The sequence below is a fragment of the Thermobia domestica genome, chromosome 3 (assembly GCF_964235325.1).
Source record: "Thermobia domestica chromosome 3, izTheDome1.hap1.1, whole genome shotgun sequence".
Taxonomy (NCBI): domain Eukaryota; kingdom Metazoa; phylum Arthropoda; class Insecta; order Zygentoma; family Lepismatidae; genus Thermobia; species Thermobia domestica.
Window position 1 is genome coordinate 236,448,416 of NC_137456.1, and position 14,427 is coordinate 236,462,842.

The following is a 14,427-nucleotide window of genomic DNA, read 5'->3' on the forward strand; positions in this document are numbered from 1 at the left end:
GGAAGAAGGTTCAACTCATTGTCTTTAGAACAAAGCATTTTCTGTGGTGCTAATATGTAAACGATGAAAAATAATCTTTTATGTTTTATTTTGGTCACCACCACAATGATTTACCGCGTGAGAAATCTCTCGATATCAAAACCTGTCACGTTGAAGCCTAGTACGAGGGTTGCATTGAAAGTGTTGTAATTATAAACTGTCATCTTTGTTCACTCTAAGTGCAAACCGTGTAACTCGGAATCTTTGTCATTGCAGGGCACTAGTTAGAAGTGAAGTGGTAGTGATAAAAAATGAACCTGACGAGTGAGCACTTCCGTGCCATAATTTATTACGATTTTCACCAAGGATTAACAAACAAGAGTGTGTTCGTCGGATGACTGCTACCTTTCCTAATGAAGCCCCATCCCAGACGACAATTTACAAGTGGTTTCAGGAATTTATATGTGATCGGGTCAACCTGAGTGATGAGAATCGTGCAGTTGTCCATCGACAGTCATTGTGCCCAAAAGCATTGAAACTATTCGTGAATTAATTGACACTGATCGACATGTGACTTATGGTGAAATTCAGGGGACTTTAGGCATTGGCATGAGCCAAATACAAACAATAGTGCAAGATTATTTAGGTGTGAAAAAACTTCGCGCTCATTGAATCTTACACAATTTAAGCCAAGCACAAAAAGACGCTCGTGTGAAGTGGTGCAAAATTATGACGATACGGTTCAAGTCTGGTTAATCTAATTTGATGTTTAACATCGTAACAGGTGATGAAACGTGAATTTATGCATACGAAATGGAAACTAAGCGACAATCTGCTTTGTGGCTGTTCCGCGAGGAACCTAACCAACCAAAGTTGTTCGTGCACGCAGTGTTTCCAAACAAATGATCGCTTTTTTTATTTATTTATTTATTTTTTTTTTTGTAGCAAATCACCAGAAGTACTGAATGTGAGCAGACAGTCCAACCCCAACCGTCGAATCATTCTGCATCACGACAATGTCAGCTTGCAAACAGCAGCTATCACAAGTAATTTTCTGGACCAGGAAAACGTTGAAGTCATGACACATCCGGCTTATTCCCCTGATTTAGTTCCCAGTGATTTCTTTTTGTTCTCAATAATCAAGAACATGTCGCGTGGGAAGCGCTTTTGCACTCCAGAAGCCATCGAGGCATGTGGCATAACTGTTTCAAGATGTGGTTCTACCGCATGAAACAATGCATTGCCGCACAGAAGAAGTATTTTGAAAATCAACAAAAATTGCTGTACTTTGATGTTCTTGCGTTCTATCATTTTCCTAAAACTTTCAGTGCAACCCTTGTAGGCTTTCTTTCCTGCTTTGATCAACAAAGAGGTGAAAATTAAAAACATGTGAGATTTGTTGGATTCTATCGCTCCAGAGAGGTGAACTAACAGTCATGTGCTGGAAGGATTAGAGAGAAGTGCACATGCTGTCCAACTTACGAGTTTCATCAGCCTCTGGGAATTTCTGTGATAAGTATGGTAACTGTTCCAAATCCCAGATAGTTTTGGACTATAATAGGTGTATGGGATATGTTGACAAACCTGATCAAATAGACACGGCATTTGGTATAGAGATGCAAAAAAGCCGGCTTTTTTGAATCGATGGTTTTTTTCACATAAAAGCCGGCTTTTTTGGGAAAAAAACGAGAATTTTGGAAATTTTGGCTTTTTTCATTTTCATGATTTTTCTATCCAAACAGCTTTCTTATAGTATATTCTATAGTTAGATAAGAATTCCATGATCTAAATGCCATATTTAGCTCTCTAATTCACCATCAAGATGGATGGAGCACATGTTTTACGAATTAAAGCTAACATGAAGAATGTAGTATTTGAGTGCAATTTTACAGGCTATTTAACTTTATTTTAACTTTTGAGTTATAGACATTTTTTTTCTTCTCTAGATCATTTTAGTTTGTCATCCGTGTTTCATTTCTAAGAGCTTAGTACTCTAGCTTCTAGCACAAAAGTTAAACTTACGTTTTTCTATATATCCGTCAAAGCATACGTTTATCAATATGTCCGTCAAACCGTACTTCCACATTTCTGTTATACTGTAGTTGTGCAATGATTTAGCAGTAATTTTCCGGATACAACCTTGAATACCAATTTATACAAATAATCAGTAGCGGATTTAGAAAAGTATTTTGGGAGGGGTTTCTCTGATTGTTTCGTTTTCTAAAAAGTCCTAATTTTATTTGGGAGGTGCTTGAAGTTTATGAGTACAGCCATAACTAATATTTCGTTTCGTTTATATGTTTAGCAATAATCTTCCGGATAAACCTTGAAGATCATTTTATACTGAGAATCCGTGGCGAATTTAGAAAAGTATTTTGGGAGGGGTTTTCTTACTACTAATGTTTTTTTTCCGATCCCTTGCATCTCTAATTTGGTATGAAGAGGAGAACAATTCAATGGATAACCAAATTCTTCTGTCATTTGCTCGACGTGGTAATCGTCAACTGCTTCATAATGAGCAGTACGATGAAGAAGAGGGTGGAGTCCCATGATAAGTTTCAGGAACTTCTAGTGAAACAGCTTGTAGAATTTAGGAAAGCTAGGAGTGCTGGTTCGTCACAGTCGTATGTCTCCAGCACATCAAGGTGTCATGTCCCTGATGTTGCTCGGCATGCAACTCTGAGAACTGGAAAGCAAAGAAATTGCAAGTCCTGCTGTAACAGAACCAAAAAGGAACAAAAGGACCATATACATATGCAGCGAATGCCAAGCCTCTACATGTTTGTCAGATGACTGGGTCTCCTGACAGGAGCTGTACACATCATCATCATAAAATAAGTAAAAGTTTCTGCTTTATCTAATGTTCTATTTATAAAGGAAAACTTTCCCTCCTTAGTTTTCTGCATTATCTAATGTTCTATTTTTGTTATGGCTAAGGAAAATGTTTCCCCCCTCCTTAGCTTTCAAGATACCTGATTGATATTTTGCACACGCATTGCGTACACAACTTAGTATTTTTAAAGTGATCTGTACGTTAACACAGGGCCGGTCCAGAGGAGCCTAAACTTTTGAAAAAGGGATTTTTTTTTTTTTAAATCTCCATTTTCAACTAATTATCCTTTATGATACGGACATGCGAATTGTACTATTTGGAAGGTTGCTTTATTCTGAAGAGAATGAGATGTGAATTTCACAGAATAGAGAAATGTAGTATGAACTATGTCAGTGACCGAGTCAGCCATCGATACACAGAGAAACAGATAAGATCTTAGTGCCACTTTCTGTTTTTAGAAGGTGAGTATAATCTCAGAGAAATCACGTGTACTGATTGCAAGCACCAGGAAGATATTGTTATAGATTTTGACAATGGTAGTCTACTTTACTTTGATTGGTGTTTTTATCAAGATGAAGAACGAAAATATTTTACCGTTCGAACATTTGAAAGAATATTTTTTCTTAAAAGCTGAGGATGATGGTGGACAGAATTTAAAAGTAAAGTGTCTGAAGTGAAGCGAGAAATACTTATCAACAGCTAGGGTGCCATAATTAACGATATACAGTAAGGGGTTAAAAAATAAACTGTGTTCTGATGAGCAGGCCTACTTTGTTACTAGAAAATAGTTTGTTGATGGTATGTAAAATTGGAGTTCTTTCAGATCAGTTTGCGTATCCTAGAGTCCCGTTGATTAGACTAGAGTTTGGAACAACTAGCTTTAAAAAGCATGTTTCGATTTTAGAGTTACTGGCAAGTTTTGATTCACTCCAAGTTCATGTGTTCCCGTTGTATTACTAGTACGTCGTAGTGTAATGCATCTCTATATACTGTATTCTTAATTTTTACATAACATTATTATATAATTAGTTTAGCAGAATAATAATAGTAAGTCACTTATTCTAACGCAGTATGCCATTTTAGTCAGTGTTACATTACATAAAAATTTTCATAACTGTCAACTAAGAATTTGATCTTGCATCTACATAAAGCGATTCAGAATGTGTGATATTGCTTTTATACTAGGTAAAGTCAGTGAAGCACATCAAATTTCCAATAAAGTAATTGTCAGCATGAGAGGATATAGCAGCGCTACTTTTATCAACCCACAGTCCTAGACATTTACAATGAGTGGGGAAAATCAGAATGTGCAATAATAATAATAATAATAATAATAATAATAATAATAATAATAATAATAATAATAATAATAATAATAATAATAATAATAATAATAATAATAATAATAATAATAATAATAATAATAATAGTGGTGGTGGTAGTACTATTAGTACGGAAAATTGAAGTAATAAAATGTTTTTACACATTCAAAGTTTCGGAAAGTTAGTAACGCGTTAGTAACGCGCTACATTTTAAGGGAAAGTAAAGTAACTTGTAACGCGTTACACTTTTAGAAGTAACTTACCCCAGACTGAAATATGGGTACCACACAATCTTAGTGAACTGAGTAAAGATCGGATGACAATCACCACAAATCTGTTCTCACGGTAAATAATAATAATAATAATAATAATAATAATAATAATAATAATAATAATAATAATAATAATAATAATAATAATAATAATAATAATAATAGGATTATAACAAGGGGATAAAAAATCGGTTACCTATGACAATATTGTCTGCAAAAGACAGTAAATTGATAAGGATCAACCATCTCTACTAGATCGGAAAGCAAAAACACATAGAAAAAAAAAAGATTTTATTGTGTGTATGGTGGGATTCTCGAGTTATAATTGATAACGAGTTGTTGAAGTCAAATTTAACGATTACAGAGGATCACGTGTGCACCCAGAAATTTTTGTTGGGGAAGGGAGAAGCTTTGGAAAGTCCAATACTACAGTACAAGCCACTATGTTTATGTAGTATTGAACGGGTATTATTCTGTACCCGATAAGTAATTGTAAAATACTTCCACCTATATTTAAAAAAAAAAAAAAATAGGTGCAGATGAAGTGTAAAATGAAATGTTCGTGGTATATCAATCATTTCTCTGTTAAACAAGTATAGTTTTATTAAAAGAGTGTACAAATATATGTTGAGACGGATACATACGTCCAACAGCTGCAAAGAATGAAAGAGAAACTCAATCAAAAGCATCCGGCTCTCGTCAATTACATAAACATAATTGTTTTACACTACTACTACCAGATACAGCAAGGATGACTCAAGAATAAATTCTTGAGCTTGAATAACCTGTTTTACCACACCCACCTTAATCCCCAAACCTTGCACCGACAAACTACTCACCTTTTCTGTTCCTTACAAAACTTTTCGAAAGACGGCTGTCAAAACAGGCTGTCGAAAATTTCTTCCAGTCCAAACCAACAAAAGGAAGGAATCGATATAAGCTGCCAGGAAGATGGCAGGTCATACATAATAAAGATGAATGTATAATAAATTAGTGTTTATTATTTAAAGAGAGCAAAATACATTATAAAAAATGGAGGAAGTTATTTATGATTAAGCTTAAAATATGGATCAGTTAATGCAAAAAAGGATTCAGTCAAATAAACGTAGTTTTGAAAAAATAAGAAAAACATTGCAGTTTTGAAACTTGTAAATTATAGACGAAGCCCTGTATGCATGAAATTTTATTAAGTTATTATTATTTTTTAAAACACAAAACTGTGTTATGTTCCCGTAACATAGGTAATAAAAAACAAAATTAATAATTGCTATACTCACTTAAATTCTATGTTCACTCCGAGAAGGTAACATCAAAAATAATCCAAGCACAAAATTAAAAAAAAAAAGTCCTATGACCTTGTTAACAAAATCAAGTACGCAAGTGGAATTTCCAAAAACAACAAAAACATTACATAAGCACATTTTAGGTGTCTATTTTAACTAAAAAAAAATTCCTTTGGTATACTCTAAAATAAATTACAAATTAGTATAAAAACTGGCAATTTTGAGTAATCATTATCATTTAACGTTCATTCGACCAATATTCGTCTTCCGAACAGTTAGTGAACGCTTAAACCGCATCGTTTGGTGTCAACTGTCATCTCAGGACCTTCCAGATGTCTCAATCAGAGCCGACGACCATGAGAGGACTCTATGGATTATAAGTATGCATAGTGCTTATATTTATTACATAATTTTTCACTGTATAAAAAAACTGCATAAACTCATAATACACACAAAAAATATCAATACCTAACTTCTTAATAACCAAACTCCAACCACTATGCAACTCAAGTCTCTGTTATAACTTTATACATATCATTTACATTATTTCTTTTGTATTATCTAAGGTAATAGTAATTACTCAATAAATATACTTCTATATGAATGCTGTCTTGCTCCTTAAATAATAACTCATCTTCCATTATATTTTAATATCTCAAATCATATAAACGTAACAATTGAGCATCATTCAGCATCATTTTAATTGTTATTTTTTTTTCTTTTGCCAGATTCCAGATGTTGCAGATCTACCAACCGAATGGAACGAAATCAATAGCTATTGCCACTAACATATATATATAAAAAACGAATATAATTCTTTATGCAGAAAGGGCTTCAGTCACTGACTCAAGCCCATGCTGCCTAGAATAACCAAAGTTGAAATCTGTTTATAAAATGTTAGACTAATGAAACTAAAGCTCTTTATGCATAGAAATATAGGTGTAGCTAATAGGAACAAAAATCCGATGTTAACTCAATTTCGCCATTTTGGTGATGAATTCATATATGGTCACGCATGTTTCGTATGCCGACCCATTTTATAGGAAGTCAGTGTCCTGCCTTTGATTTAGGTATCTAACTAAAACTACTGAGGTAACGAAAAACTGGAAAAGTTAAATAAAGTAAAATAACCAGTTTCAAGAACACTCTAAAAATAGTAAATAATAATAATAATAATAATAAAAATAACCGACTTCAATAAAAGAGCTAAAAACAGAAAATAAACAAAGCTCTAACAAAGCAGAAAATAACGAACCGATTAAAAGCAGAAAATAATTCCTTACCGTTATCTACAAAAAATTTGAAGTCTGTGCTGCCAAGCCAAACAAATTAATACCTCGTGAAATTACCATCCAAACATTAATTTGTTTGGCTTGGTATATACTTCAAATTTTTATATAGATAATAGTAATTAATTATTTTCTGCTTTTGTAAGAGCTTTATAATGTTCTGCTTTTAACCACTTTTATTATTTTCTACTTTTTAGCGCCTTTGTTGAAGTCAATATTTTTTTTATTTATTTAGAAAAAGGAAGAAATCGTTTTACTGAAAAAAAAAATAAGACTATAACTTAAAACATGCCAAAAAGACTTAAAGCGTACGAGAAAAATGTAAGATCTGACAGCCCTAGCTGGGATGGGACTAGGGTATTTCATCGACCTGGGCGGAAGTATTGCTGTTATTTTTATTAAAAACGGTGACCGGTACAAACTTCTTAGGAGTCATTTTAGGACCGGTATTTTGAAATCTGTAATATAGAATAAAACATTAAAATTCGAAATTTACTTGCAAAGACTTTTATACATATATTAAGAATGAGAAGCGATTTCTGAAAGCAATTTAATCTAGTTCGAAGTATAAATTTATAGAGTAACTTTCATTCTGTAAATCCAAAACTGTCACCGTTCACCATTTATCAACGATTAATATGTTTTGTTCATCGTTTAGATAAGTCAGGGAAAATTTTAAATGACAGGAACTGTGTCCGGGAAAATTTGAAATTTAATTGTAAGGAAATTTATACATTTATTGAGAGTGAAAAAGGATTTCTTAAAACAATTTCCTGTAGTTGAAGTATAAATTTAAAGAGTAAATTTCATTTTGTAAATTGAAAATTGTTACGTAAGAATTAATATATTTTTATACATCTGTTTCGATAATCTTAAAGAAGTGGCACTTACCGGCAAATACAATAAAATAGTCAATACCGACTTCAGTTTCTCATTTTTAGCACACTATATCTCTTAAGCTTATTAGCGAATGTTCTAAGGATATGAAGAATACAGATGCTAATGTATTTTTGTCCATGATACGGTATATTTCCTTCCCATGGATGGGTCCGAACAGAGATATTTCACTTTTAGACCTATACCATAGGGGATTTTGAAAGGACGCCAGTAATTTTATCTACCAGAGTTGGCAACTATAGATAAAACCCAAGCAGTAAAGAAGAGCACTTTACCGCTAATCCACTGTGCTCCCGAACAGCTGAAAATTGTATCTGAATTTTGATGTTCAGAATAGCAAGTAAGATTGGATACAACTCGTGTCTCATAAATTTGACAATAATAATAATAATAATAATAATAATAATAATAATAATAATAATAATAATAATAATAATAATAATAATAATAATAATAATAATAATAATAAACTTTCTAGAAGAGTTTATATTACTATCTTGTTTTATTACTCTTGGTTGGTTGCATTTGAGAGTGTCCCTTTTAATATCGAGATCAGTGTTGCCAGATCTACTGATTTTGCAGGAGATCTCCTGCTTTTTCTACGTTCTACTGATCTACTGCGAAAGAAAATGAAAAGTGAACAATCTCCTGCTTTTTCCTTACTTCGAGAAGTTAAAGAAATATATTATTATTGATATTGAATTTTCAATGTTTCCTCACATAAAAAGACGAAATTTCTCTGTTATAATACACAAAGCTCTGTAGAGCATATAGTTATAGAGCTTTACTGCATATAATATGAATCCAAAGAATACAACTGTACGTCATCTTCTATATGCATTATGGTTAGCGTTTTTATGAATTTCTGTAAGATTTACAAGTAAGTGTTGTTTAGATTGGGACTTGGGTTCGAAGAGTGGCTTAGATCGTTTCTCCACGATCGTCAGCAAGAAATCGTCTTACGCCACGATCACGTGTGACTGCACAACACAGCTACGTTATCGCTACGTGCATGAAAAGACATTTTCCCCACTCCACTTTGCTCTTTCACTACGGTTTACTTCACACATGTATGTATCAAATAATGTTAATATAAATCGGGACTTTTCCCTTTCATTTCCTAAACGTAGTTTATCGGAAATGAATTCTGGACTGCTTGTTTTGACTACTGCCCCCTTAATAATGGCAAATTTTATTACCCCCCGGATTTACATTCAAACGCCACCACTGTATGTGTCTACTGCTTTCTCCTGTTTTTTGTCTTCGAATCTCCTGCTTTTCCAACTGGCTGGTCTGGCAACACTGATCGAGATTATATGAACCGAAGACCTACAGCTTAGCGCGATATTCGAACCACATGAGCTCCCACTGGGAATTGTAATATACTTTTTGCGTTTATGTGCAGCAATTATTTCTAATGAGAACCAATTGTAAATTGGAATTATTTTACATTACTATCTGAAAACAATTTTCTCGAAGATAACAACTGATATTTTCTGGCTTTCCACTCTTAAATTCCTATCGCTAGTAGTACTATAGGTAAGAAACATGAATTATTGCTTTAGAATGGTAGTAGATATGCTTAATATTTGAGTAGGTCCGTGGTGAAATTTCCGTTAAGTCGAATATCTAAGGAATAGGGTGGCCAGATGTCCTGCTTTCGGCCGGACAGTCCGGCTTTTGGAGGTCCTGTCCCGTGTCCGGCTTAGTAGCCGAGCAGAACGCCCATTTGTCCTGCTTTTCAGTTGTCTCATTATAAATGTTTAACTTTTGGCAATTCTATGAAACTTTTTGGCGGGACGAAGTTAAGAGCTGAAATTTATTGCATTTTCTTAGGTGATGCTCTCAAATTATTTTCTACTGTCATCGAAACTCTCGAAAGACTGTACTGTTACAACACTTTATTCAATGTTGAAAGCTCTAGATAAAAAGCATACAGATAAAATGACAGACAAATTCTTTGGATATGTTGTTAATTCTAAGATGAAGCTATTATTTCCTTGTAATAAAACAATATGCGAATGTGATTTCTTGAATTTTTATAAACGGGCTCAATACATTCGCGAGCGGTATGGTTTCAGTGAAACAAATTTACATAGATTCTCGTTGCTTTCGCTTGGAAATCCCGATTGTTCTTTTTGAAGATTTGTTAGTTTTGTTGAGGCATGTACAGTGTTTATTCCAGACGTTTTTTTAAAGGGGGGGGGGGAACTGTCTTCCCGGACGAGACCAAAATAATACGTCTATTGACTGCGTGTAATATTAAATCCATTGACATGGATGGACTTAACGAAGAATTCAAGGTGTTTTAAGAAGTAGCAGCCTCAGATATGTCCAAGAAATGTATAACTGTTGAAGAAAACTTGTTTTAAAACTTTAAACTCTGTTGTTTAAAACTTTTCGAACGTCCGAAAACACCAAGCGAAAAAGGTTTTGAGACATTGAAGAAAGTCTGTTCATATATTGTTTTCATACAAAGTAGTAATGCTTACTGCGAACGGGTATTTTCATTAATGAATCCTTCTTACACAAAAGAACGCAACCGACTTAATATCTCCACAGCCAAGTCCTGACTTCAAGTTTGTTTCAGCTTTCAAGGAAAAAGTGAGAACGGGAACGTGCAGTTACATATTTAAAGAATTCTTGCAGAGCAAGCGTCTATTGAAAGCCGCTCGAGAAGCAAAGAAATTTCAATAAGGTAAGAATTTTAACATGTAAATGTAGATTTCTTAGCTTGCCTGAGCCAAAGATGCCTAAAAGCAATTAATGAATTGAATTGTCATATATGTGGGGGAAAGGTTTACAAATTCATAAAGTCCGGCTTTCTAAGTCAATTTTTCCGGCATTTTAATCACTGCGTTCTGGTCACCCTACTAAGGAACAAGGTCAAAGGACCAATATTTTGTGTCGATTCCAAAGAAATGTAAAAAATTGTATCGCAACGTGGGATAGAAATAGAGAAAAAATTTTAGCAACCACAGAGGCACCGGAGGGATTCGAACCCTCGATCTCCTGTTTACTAGACAGGCGCTTTAACCAACTAAGCCACGGCGCCAACGGACGAAAGACCCTAAATCTGTCTAGTTGAAGAGAATATAAGCAATATACTGTATTCTTTCTAATATTTTTAAGTTATTAGGTGAAACATGTTGATGTGGAAGTATATTGTTTGAGTATGGAAGACACTGTTGCTTGAAAAGGTAGGAAAAGCACGAAATAACTTCAGTTAACCTCGAAACATTGTTCACTGTAGGAATCAATATAGTACCGTATTACTCCGCCAGACTTTTCGATGCGGTTGTTCCTGCTTTCAATATAACTTGATTTTTAGATTTATGTAAATTACGTAATTCAAGATCAACTTATCATAACTACATTTCGTTGTAAATTTATTGATATATTTGCTTTATGCTATTATATTTTCAAAATTAAACACGTTATCTTGGTGTAACATTACGTCAACAGCATCTCGTAAAGATGATGAAAAGTTGCGAAACGATTTGCGCACAACAGTGTGCTTAAGGAAAGAGAACAGAAAAGTTAAAATAATTCCATACTGACAATAATAATAACACTGACATTCTGCGGAAGGGTAATATGCACTATAATCTTTGCAGCAACAACGTGTTTTGAAAAAACGAAGCATCGATGCACAAGGAAAACATGTTAGTTTACTTTTTGCATCACCCGGAATATGAAGTGATTTTGTAGGGAAATGTATTCGGAAAAGAGTAAATAAAAGTGTTCAATTGAAAGTATAAATGAATTTGATAAGAATAAAATGAGATAATATCAGCACAACTATTATATTAAAAGATAATTATTAAGAAATCGTTATCGTTCTACACTGCCAATATGCTATTTGTTTAGGAGCACTCATATATCGTGCAGCAGTCGTGGCCGAGTGGTTAAGGCGTCTGACTAGAAATCAGATTCCCTCTGGGAGCGTAGGTTCGAATCCTACCGACTGCGAAACTTTTATTTTTTCCTTTCTAATTATGTATCTGCCTAATCTTTTATAGAGGGCTTTCTTCGAATAGATGAAAACAGGATAATTTAGAACGATGGTAGCGAGTCGATTGAAACTACGTGATCGGTAGGCAGTCTTCTAACCTCCCTGATGTTGATTTTGTGTTGATATTTTAATAATATCGAGTTTTTGATACCTACTCTGCTGTAGGGCAAACTGCTCACTCTGTAAATAATTTATTTAATTTAATGTTTTATTTTTTATGTTATTTGAGTAGATGTCTTAATTTATTCTTTGTACTTCAATAAATGCTGATATAATTATAGAATGTTTAGTTACCTGACTCATTTTTATAATATAATGAATTATTTGCTTTGACTTTCTGTTTTAGTCATCGTAGTGCGTACTACAAAATTGTAACTTGTCAATAACATGTGACTGGAACTTGTGACTGGAACAGTGGTGTGCTCCGATAATCCAGCTGTCATGGAAACCATCGTGTTTTTCATGCATTCAATACTCATGGAATGGAAGCTGCAAGACCTGCGGTATTACTGAACATTGCTACCACAACCAGCTGCGGAGAACACCAAATACAGCAGAGTAGTAATGAAATGTAGCCAGTGACGACGCCAGCTTTAAATTCTTAGGGGGGCAAAGGAGGGGCATATCCATTTTCGGAGGGGTGGCTATTTGCCATACCAAAACTGACATATTTATTACGTTTGACTTATTTTACATTACATTGTGTAATTTCGTAGCTGTTTTCGTATTAGACCTATATGATTATAAATTAAACTTATTTCAAGTAAAATTTGTAACTAACAAATAAGTAACGTCTGCACATGGAATATTTTTCAATGAAACTTTCGAAGCCTAAACTTAAACTGAATTACTTTCGCCTATGCTACAAGTAACACATTCGTCTAGTACTGTATGCTACGTCTCTCTCTCTCTCTCTCTCTCTCTCTCTCTCTCTCTCTCTCTCTATATATATATATATATATATATATATATATATATATATATATATATATATATATATATATATATATATATATATATATATATATATATATATATATATATATATATATATAACTCTTTTTATCCCCTTCAAAAAATCAAGCCTTGGTAATTGCAAATTAACCTGTTATAAGCACATTCTCTGAATATTGAAAGCCGAGAATAATGTTTTAGAGAAAAGAAGTATAGAATCTTTAAATAAAACAAAATATGAAACTGAAAACTTCAACACTGGATAAATACAAACAAGTTACGTAATTACTTTTACCTTTCTTTTGTTTCCAATCGAAGTTGATCCAATGAGAAGAAAACAAGTCGACCAAATCTACTATTGTTCGCTAGGCACAATAATTAAAAATCATAAGAAAGAAGTATAACTAAAATTTACCTCAAAAGGCGCTAAATTAGAAAACAGAAATATGCGTCCATACCCAGACGCTCAAAGAAGAAAGCTTGAAGACAGAGCCGTACCGTGGAAAACCAGCGCCCGGGGCTAGAGTATACGACGGCGCCCCCATACATATATTCCAAGTAATTGTTCCTATCTTTTTTCCTGTTTTCTCCCGAATTTTTCGCCCCCCCCTTACTTCGGCGCCCGGTGCCATTGCCCCGCTCGCAGCCCCCCAGGCAGGGCCCTGCTTGAAGACTAATCTGCCACATAGTAAATGCATGGAAGGTAGACTACAATTTGATAATGAGATTGGTTATGATACTGATATAAAATACTACATGTAGAATGTTTAAAGATTGTAGGAGTCTGGGGGGGCAGCCAGGGGGGCCTAAGTAGCTACTAGGGGGGCGCTCGCCCCCTTGCCCCCTCTGGCGTCGTCACTGAATGTAGCCAAGCCATCTTTGTCTGAAGTGCAGGGCCGGATTAAGGGAGGGGCTTAGGGGGGCTATAGCCCCGAGTCTCTAGGTGGACAGGAGCCTCCACTCTGATCAAATTCTCAATTGTCTATCTAAAAAGAATCATGAAGATACAATCATCATCATAAGATAAAATATGACCAAAGATATGAAACATATTCCCTTAACTTTCCAACTGTACTTTCACAGAAATGTATTAGGTTAAGTCAGCAGGGGCCACATAATTTTTCTAGCCCCGGGCTTCGAGATGGGTTAATCCAGCCCTGCTGAAGTGCATTTAGTGATATGAAAAAGTGAGTTCATATACCTATCTAAAAACGATACATAATATCAAGAATACTGTTGCATTATATTATTCTTTTTTAAAAAAAGGACGTAAGTAACGGCCCTGTAAACCCTGCACTTCGAGGGGGGATGGTAAAAAGTGAATTGAGTTGAATTACTTGATATGCTATATAAAATATTTAGCAGAGAATGCCAACACCACCTGAAATAACATACTAAATATTATTGCTGACTTTATAGATTAGATTCATGAGATGTACGTACCAGTGCCTACTCTGTTGTAGAACATTTATGTGCAGAAATTAAAAGAAAAGAACTTGTATCAGTGAGAGATTTCGCAAGATTTCTGTTTGTTGAAAACATCTGCTTAGCACGTAGTCTGCCTGACTTATTATCTTCAGCTG

At 34.2% G+C, this 14,427-nt stretch overlaps 2 non-coding genes across 2 annotated transcripts; one reads left to right on the forward strand and one right to left on the reverse strand.

The window, feature by feature from the left end:
• Positions 1 to 10,856: 10,856 nt before the first annotated feature.
• TRNAT-AGU (transfer RNA threonine (anticodon AGU)) lies at positions 10,857 to 10,930 on the reverse strand. Its single transcript has one exon. It is a non-coding gene; the product is annotated as a tRNA-Thr (tRNA).
• An 835-nt stretch (positions 10,931 to 11,765) lies between these two features.
• TRNAS-AGA (transfer RNA serine (anticodon AGA)) lies at positions 11,766 to 11,847 on the forward strand. The gene has a single exon. It is a non-coding gene; the product is annotated as a tRNA-Ser (tRNA).
• Positions 11,848 to 14,427: the final 2,580 nt, after the last annotated feature.